Source organism: Haliotis rufescens, unplaced genomic scaffold, assembly GCF_023055435.1.
Source record: "Haliotis rufescens isolate VD_foot unplaced genomic scaffold, xgHalRufe1.0.p SCAF_9, whole genome shotgun sequence".
In the NCBI taxonomy this organism is placed as follows: Eukaryota; Metazoa; Mollusca; class Gastropoda; order Lepetellida; family Haliotidae; genus Haliotis; species Haliotis rufescens.
The window spans coordinates 32,088,987-32,096,783 of NW_025964383.1; the positions used below are offsets into that span (position 1 = coordinate 32,088,987).

Sequence of the window (7,797 nt, forward strand, 5' to 3'; positions counted from 1 at the left end):
AATTTTCTCCGCATCTGTGGAATTTTTTGCCCCGATGTGATAAAACAGATACTCCTACCATTGCACACTCATAAAAAACCCAGGTGAGCTTAATCTTTCTTCAGCTCTGTTTCTTAACTATTCGTTCCCGAAGCGACACTTTATCTACGTCATAAAAATGATTTATGCACTCTTTACAGGTGTTCTAAAATTCCAAATTTCATACAATCTACACAATTAGTGAATTAAAAAAAATGTTCGCCCACCCTCCTTTTGGTTGAGGAATAGAGATGAGTAGCACTTAAAAATATGGATGGCCTAATAGGGGGGAAGTGAGTATGGTTTTACGCCTCTTTTAGCAATATTCCAGCAATATCACGGCGGGGGACACCAGAAATGGGCTTCACACATTGTACCCATGTCGGGAATCGAACCCGGGTCTTCGGCGTGACGAGCGAACGCTTTAACCACTAGGCTACCCGACCATCCCCCTTATAGGGAAGTATGGATACAAACAGACACGCCCCCTTGATAGTTAAACTCTGTAGTTCGTAATACACTGTACGCGGGGAACATAATCTCCATGCTTTCCATAGTGCAGTTGTTTCAGATACGAGAAGACCAAACTATGCGATCAATGCAAAAAACTCAGAGCTATCAGTACGGAGCTTATTGTTAAACCCTATCACATTGCAACACTTTATAGACAAGTCCTTGGTGTTGTCAGTCTCATTGTCACTTGAGGCTGGGCCGCATTCTTATCTGTGTTGATGTAGGTTGAAACTGACATGGGATGGTCAGTTATAACACATACTATACAATTGTGTAAAGTACATATGGCTGTACTTCTTCAAATCATTCTTGTGTAAGAATGAACGTTACTATAAAGTCTTTACAACCAAGATGTGAATGATTCGGTATTTTGTATTGGAGAGTCATCCGAACAAAATCTGACATTGTAACAATATATCTGCATCAGACACGTTGACTACGAGAGCGCTGTTACTGGTGGTATATACGAACGGCGTAATATCTTTATCTTAATATGGTCACATCAGTACTGAATTTAGAATGAAACGCGACAATATAATTTGGTTGGATTGATAACAGCCTAAAGAGAAACACTTCAGTCCAAATGCACGGGCACGGGTGGCACAGTCGTCTAAGGCGCCACGATTCGCTGTGCAGAGTTGCGTCTCTTGGGCACGCCAGAAACCTATTATTGTGGGTTCGAATCCCGGTTCGCCCCGATTATGTTTCTAGGTTTGTCAGCACCATTTTCCGTGCTCGTGGGTTTCACCGAAGTGGTAAACGTCCGTGATCTGCATCACTTCGGGCTTTCCTCCTACATTTAGCTGACACGCCGTGATATAACTGGAATAATGTTAAAAGCGGCGTAAAACCCATTTCACTCACTCACTCACTCTCGCTGGCTGCCTGAATAACATCCGATACATTGCAAGGTAGAGATATTCGAGTAATGGAGATAACCACTCACTCTCAGTGATACAGCTTGCATATAATACGATGTACAGCATTTCAACGTCAGTGCGTGATGAAGCTCTGTACCACGCCTGTGGCTTAAGGAGAGAATCTCTCAATGTGCAGTAGTTTATTCTTACAAACTATAGACCTATTAACTTTAGCTAAACATTTTCAGAATGTGACAGGCGATTGGTTAAAACCAGATTAAGTCACTCTCATTTTATTTTAAAAACTCCAATTTTTTCATAGAAACCATAATGCCGCTCTCCTTCAGTCAAAACTAAACTAATCATTATACTTCCCCTCCTTCACACGCGCACTGCGCGGGTGGCAAAGTCGTCTAAGGCGCCGCGATTCGCTGTGCAGAGTTGCGTCCCTTGAGCACGCCAGAAACCTATGATTTTGGGTTCGAATCCCGGTTCGCCCCGATTATGTTTCTAGGTTTGTCAGCACCATGCCCGTGCTCGTGGGTTTCACCAAAGTGGTAAACGTCTGAGACCTGCATCACTTCGGGTTTTCCTCCCGCATGAAGCTGACACGCCGCGATATAACTGGAATACTGTTAAAGCGGCGTTCAACCCAACTCACTCACTCACTCACACGCGCACTATCATTGGGTTTTAAAGTGTTGACTTGAGATCTTCGACCCGCTACAAGGAAAGACGATTCTCAGAGAGTGCATGTGCACACATATAGATGTCTTAACACTTAATGTGTGTGGTAGTCACAGTCAGCACCTCAAGGTATGAGCATGTGCTATGACTTTTCAGGCAATAAAAACACGTCATATCACATGTCAGAGGCGTGGTCTGTGGTGTGGTGGTGTACAGCAAATATTCAAGTGGCGGTGGCTCGAAGAGTCTAACGTCTACCGCATCACTCACTATTCACTATATATCACATACACTACGGAGTATGGTTATCCATAAATGCGTGTAATCATCTCATACCGCAGGTATGGATTATCGGGTGACCTATATTCGGTAAGTTATACAATGACAGACACCATCAGCGAGTGTGAACTTACTGTTGGGGTATGGTAACAAGAGTTACCTCCCGTGGATTACGATAGCGTGATTATGTCAAACGAAAATAACAAACGCATGTAGGCGTGTACCACATTGACTAGTTTATTTTTAGAGGAAAGTCAAGATAAGTTAGCATGTAATTATGTGCAGGAGCATTGAGTTCTAAGAAATTCCCGATTTGGACTTGTTTCATCAGGTGAAAATTTGACTTTCCTTTCAATGTGTTTGTGATCGCTCACCTTTTGTGATACACTCACCTTTTCGCGAACATTCTGAATCGTACAAATGACGTTTCTGAGGATTTGGAAAGGGTTTTATCACTTTTACTTATATATAAGGCGTATCGTCGCTGTGATTTACGGTTTTACCAAAACAACGACATGTGCATATTTCTGTTTCCTAGACTGAGGAGAGGGTGGAGAATAAGGAGAGGGTGGAGAATGAGGATAGGGTGGGAATGGGGAGGGGGGTGGAGAATGAGGAGAGTGTTGAGAATGAGGAGAGTGTTGAGAATAAGGAGAAGGTGGAGAATGAGGAGAGGGTGGAGAATGAGGAGAGGGAGGAGAATGAGGAGAGGGTGGAGAATGAGGAGAAGGTGGAGAATGAAGAGAGGGTGGAGAATGAGGAGAGGGAGGAGAATGAGGAGAAGGTGGAGAATAAGGAGAAGGTGGAGAATGAGGAGAGGGTGGAGAATGAAGAGAGGGAGGAGAATGAGGAGAGGGTGGAGAATGAGGAGAAGGTGGAGAATGAAGAGAGGGTGGAGAATGAGAAGAAGATGGAGAATGAGGCGAGGGTGGAGAATGAGAAGAGGGTGGGCATGGGGAGATGGTGGAGAATGAGGAGAGTGTTGAAATTGAGGCGAGGGGGAGAATGAGGAGAAGGTGGAGAATGAGGAGAGGGAGGAGAAGGTGGAAAATGTGGAGAATGAGGAGAGGGTGGAGAATGAAGAGAGGGTGGAAATGAGGAGAGGGTGGAGAATGAGGCGAGGTTGGAGAATGGGGAGAAGGTGGAAAATGTGGAGAATGAGGAGAGGGTGGAGAATGAAGAGAGGGTGGAAATGAGGAGAGGGTGGAGAATGAGGCGAGGGTGGAGAATGGGGAGAAGGTGGAAAATGTGGAGAATGAGGAGAGGTTGGGAATGAAAAGAGGGTGGAGAAAGAGGAGAGGGTGGAGAATGAGGAAAGGGTGGGATAGCGGAGAGGGTGGAGAACGTGGAGAGGGTGGGAAGGGTTGTCGAGTCGTCTACGTTGCCATAATTCACTTTGCAGAGTTGACTTCCTTAAACTTGCAAGTATCCGATGATTCTGGGTTTGAATTCCAGTTTCCCTCCAGTTACTGACATTCCAATTAAAGTGCGTAAGTGTGTCAACTCATTTCGTTATTGATTTGAATATGTACTGTTACCTTTGCGAGAACCGCCTCTGTGGTCCAGTAAAAGAGCGTCTACCCCGAGAGCGGAAGGTCCTGGTTCGATCCCCGGCCGCGTCATACCGAAAGACGTTAAAGGGGCACTGATCTAACGCAATTCCCCGGACTGGTTGTTGCCTTTGTTATTGTTTTTTCCCCCGTGAGTACCCGGATGATACGCAACGCAACTGAGCGTGACCAGAGACTGGGCTACCGTCTGCAAGGAGAGCTAAATAAACTTGGAGGCTGGAGGCAATATTTGTTTTACGCATTTTTGCATAAACACTGATTGGTTAACTGTGAACTATAAAGATTTCGACAAAGGGCGCACGTTAATTAATTTCTTCAGCCTAAACAAACAGACAAAAAGAACAGCGGAGCTCATCGGATGTCGTCATTTGGGAATACCCCAGATGGTTATAGTTTAATACTAAAAAAAGTATCCATGCAGTGAAAGCATTTTCGGATTTCGGCTTGCGGCGATAATACGATTACTACTCCCTTGTTGTCATCCACGTTTTCTCGTATAACCCTACACTTGTGTATTTGTCGTCATTCACTTGATGCTCAGTTAATGAATTTATTACAGGTACAATTAGTGGTAGCGCCACTTAGATTACCTGACAAAGGTTCCCATTTGGCATTTATTGTGTCTGGGGTAATTATTCAATCTAAATCCAGGTTTGAAGTGAGGTGAAATGTGTGTTATGTAATATGCACGTGGCAGCCCAGCAAGAGATGAATGATCAGTTGATTTACGTTTTTTGTAAATCAACGGATCGTTCCTAGTCATCAAAGGATTAACAGAAAATACGTTGATTGATTAATCACTGTTATCTTGCACAGTGGATATGTCAAGAGAGATTGTTTACATGTCTAGGTTTACTAAAACAAAGGGAATACACTCATATCATGGTGTGAAGTGCCGATCTAAAAACAACATACTTTGTTCAAAGGGTTAACTGATAATACGTTGATTGATTGATCATTGTTAGCTATCACTCAATGGATTTTTTAGGAACCGTGGACGTTATGAAAATAGTTGTCACGTGGGCTTTCTCAGCCGACCATTGAGACTTGACACCTATGTAAAACACCTGAAACAATCCAAGTGATCAGTTGAGAAACGAACACGGCTTATAATATCCCGAAACGGTATATATCTTTTAAAATATTTGATTGTTACTGAGACACGTGACATCGAATAAGTTTCTTTGTACAGTTGCAGACGAGTGGGATATTGTTGCTTTGTGTGGATATTCACGGATATATTCCTCGAGAACAAGGAAGCTACCTAAAATTTATACACATAAATTTGGTCGGTTGTAATTATGAAATTTGCATTTTGTTTTCCTTCATTTGAACGGATTCGTTCTTGTTTCTCTACGTCTTGGTTGGGAAATTCTTCAATGCGCGATGGACGTTGTTTTCACAGGTCTTTTCCTTTGTAAGCGTGTATATATTAGAAAGTAAGCAGAGACTCGGAATATACCCGTGAGTTTACAAGGTAGTGTGGAGTCGTGTCTTCAACCTGAAAGGTATGCGGATCCTCCATTCCTGCCTGAGTATGGTTTTACGCCGCTTTTAGCAATATTCCAGCAATATCACGGCGGGGGACACCAGAAATGGGCTTCACACATTGTACCCATGTCGGGAATCGAACCCGGGTCTTCGGCGTGACGAGCTAACGCCTTAACCACTTGGCTACCCGACCGCCCCTTCTTCCATTCAATAGGGGGATTACATGTGAGTTTTTAAACACGTATCGCTCACTCACATTAGCAACACATAGTCAATGTAGGAGGTCCACGAAAAGTCAGCACAAATATCAATATCACTCGGGAACTGATAGGTTCACTGTTACTAATGGATGAGGAGCAATCAGTATCAGTGCCGAATCCACAACCCGCACTTCTCTTTGCTGATGCAGTAAAGTTCCGAATAATATGTGAACCAATCGTCTTGGGAAATATACTTGACCAGAAATTGGCCTTTCTTTTGATGTTTGATAGAGGTTTTCCGATGCCATTTCATAACAATATCCAGACCCATGCATAGTCAGGTGTTAAAAACCACGTAACACCATTACTGATGATGACTTATCCAACCATAGCCAATTTCAATTACAGGCAAGATTCAGGTAAGATAAGCACAAAGCCTACCTTAACGTTTAATATTAGCGGTCACATTCTCTCTCATGATACCAGCAAACTTATGAGAGTCAGGTTGGTGATGGAATGCTAATGTTTTGCATCGTGAAGGCCTCGAAATATGTGAACAATCGGGAACAGATTAAATATGACTGCCTCATGGAGATACCCTAATTGAACAACATAGCTCATACAATTGTAGACTGTATATGAGGTCAATACTTTGTCATCGGTTTTATATGATTTTGTTTTTGCTATATAATAAAGAGACAAAAAATAGACTCAAAATATTAAACTAGGTTAGCTTCAACAACGATAGGAGGTTCCTAAAAAGCCTGAGAAACACAACGAAAATCTATTACAACTTATATTTGATATCATAAAAACTAGTATTATAAAGAACTTTCATCACCATATTTATGATCCTTTAACATAGATATTTTATAGAACTGTAGTTTCATAAAACAAGTAGATCTTAGGAATCCATTAAGAGCTTTTGATGTGCAATTCAATATATTTTCATTTTATATATTGTCAATTTCGATTTTTTATATTAATATAATATCAATTTGTAATTAAGATCAATGTCTTTTTTCAGCCTACATTTGACAACTATACCAGAAATACATATGTTTACTAGCCTCAGGCTTCTACAATTAACACGTGTTATATGGCAGTGTAATGTATTGTGAAAAAAATGTTTCTGTTCATAAAATTGTGTTTTAACAATAATTAGGAGTCAGGAATGTATTGCTGTCCAATGTAAGCAGTGGTGTAGATGTTACTCTATTTAGATAATTTGGGGTCAAGTGAAGCCTTGAATTTTCTAGAACGGCTACAGAACAAACCAGCATGATAAAGAACCTTCCAGAAGGTATTCAGACTATATAACTGGAGCGTGCCTCTCTCATCTCACATTACATCAAGACCAGCGGCTGTGTGAAGAGCATTGTTTTCATCCCGGATATCCAGCCAGGGCCTATTTTTAAAGCTTGACCACTGTTGCTGGTAGGTGAATATTATAACCACTGCCAGTCTATTGTGTATTGCCATTGTAATTGCTGTGCAGTAATTTGTAAACCTAGTTATTTTTAATTACACTTGTTAATTGTATACTATTTCTTCCTTGCCTGTACGTGCAGATTTCTGGGTTAACTTATTGTTTCTATTTGGAAGTCGACATGTATGTCAAAGGAGAGAGTTAGTGTTGTTTACGCATCAGTATACAACAGACAGTCTTTCATGTCACTCTCTTTTGAAAACTGTTGTTAATCATATAGGTGGAATATTACTGAATGCCGCGTTAAACAACAAATCAACCTACCAAACATAGTAGCATGACGCTGACACACCCTGTAATGTCCACGTGGGAAAACGTGGGAAAACATGTAACTGTTGGACAACTGTTTTCCACTGTCACGGAGCTGTGCTCCAGCGACCAGGGTGCCATCAAACAAGAAGAAAGTAATAATTGTAAACGTGGTAATAGGTACATAAGTTTTATTACTATCAGCTAATGGTATCAATAGACGACAATATAAGGAGGGAAAACCCAATGTACAATGACAATGATCACTTATTAATTAAATCAGAGCAAATACCCAAGCTGATTAGGTAAGCAACTGTATAGTGAGTGAGCGAGTATGGTTTTACGCCGCCTTTCCAGCAATATCACTGCGGGGGACACCACAAATGGGCTTCACATATTGTACCCATGTCGGGAATCGAACTCGGGGCTTCGGCGTGACG

The 7,797-nt window shown here is 41.8% G+C and overlaps 1 protein-coding gene across 1 annotated transcript in view; it reads left to right on the forward strand.

The window, feature by feature from the left end:
• The window catches only part of LOC124151408, a 460,916-nt gene that overhangs the window by 210,659 nt on the left and 242,460 nt on the right, over positions 1 to 7,797 (forward strand). The gene's annotated exons all lie outside the window — the stretch shown is intronic.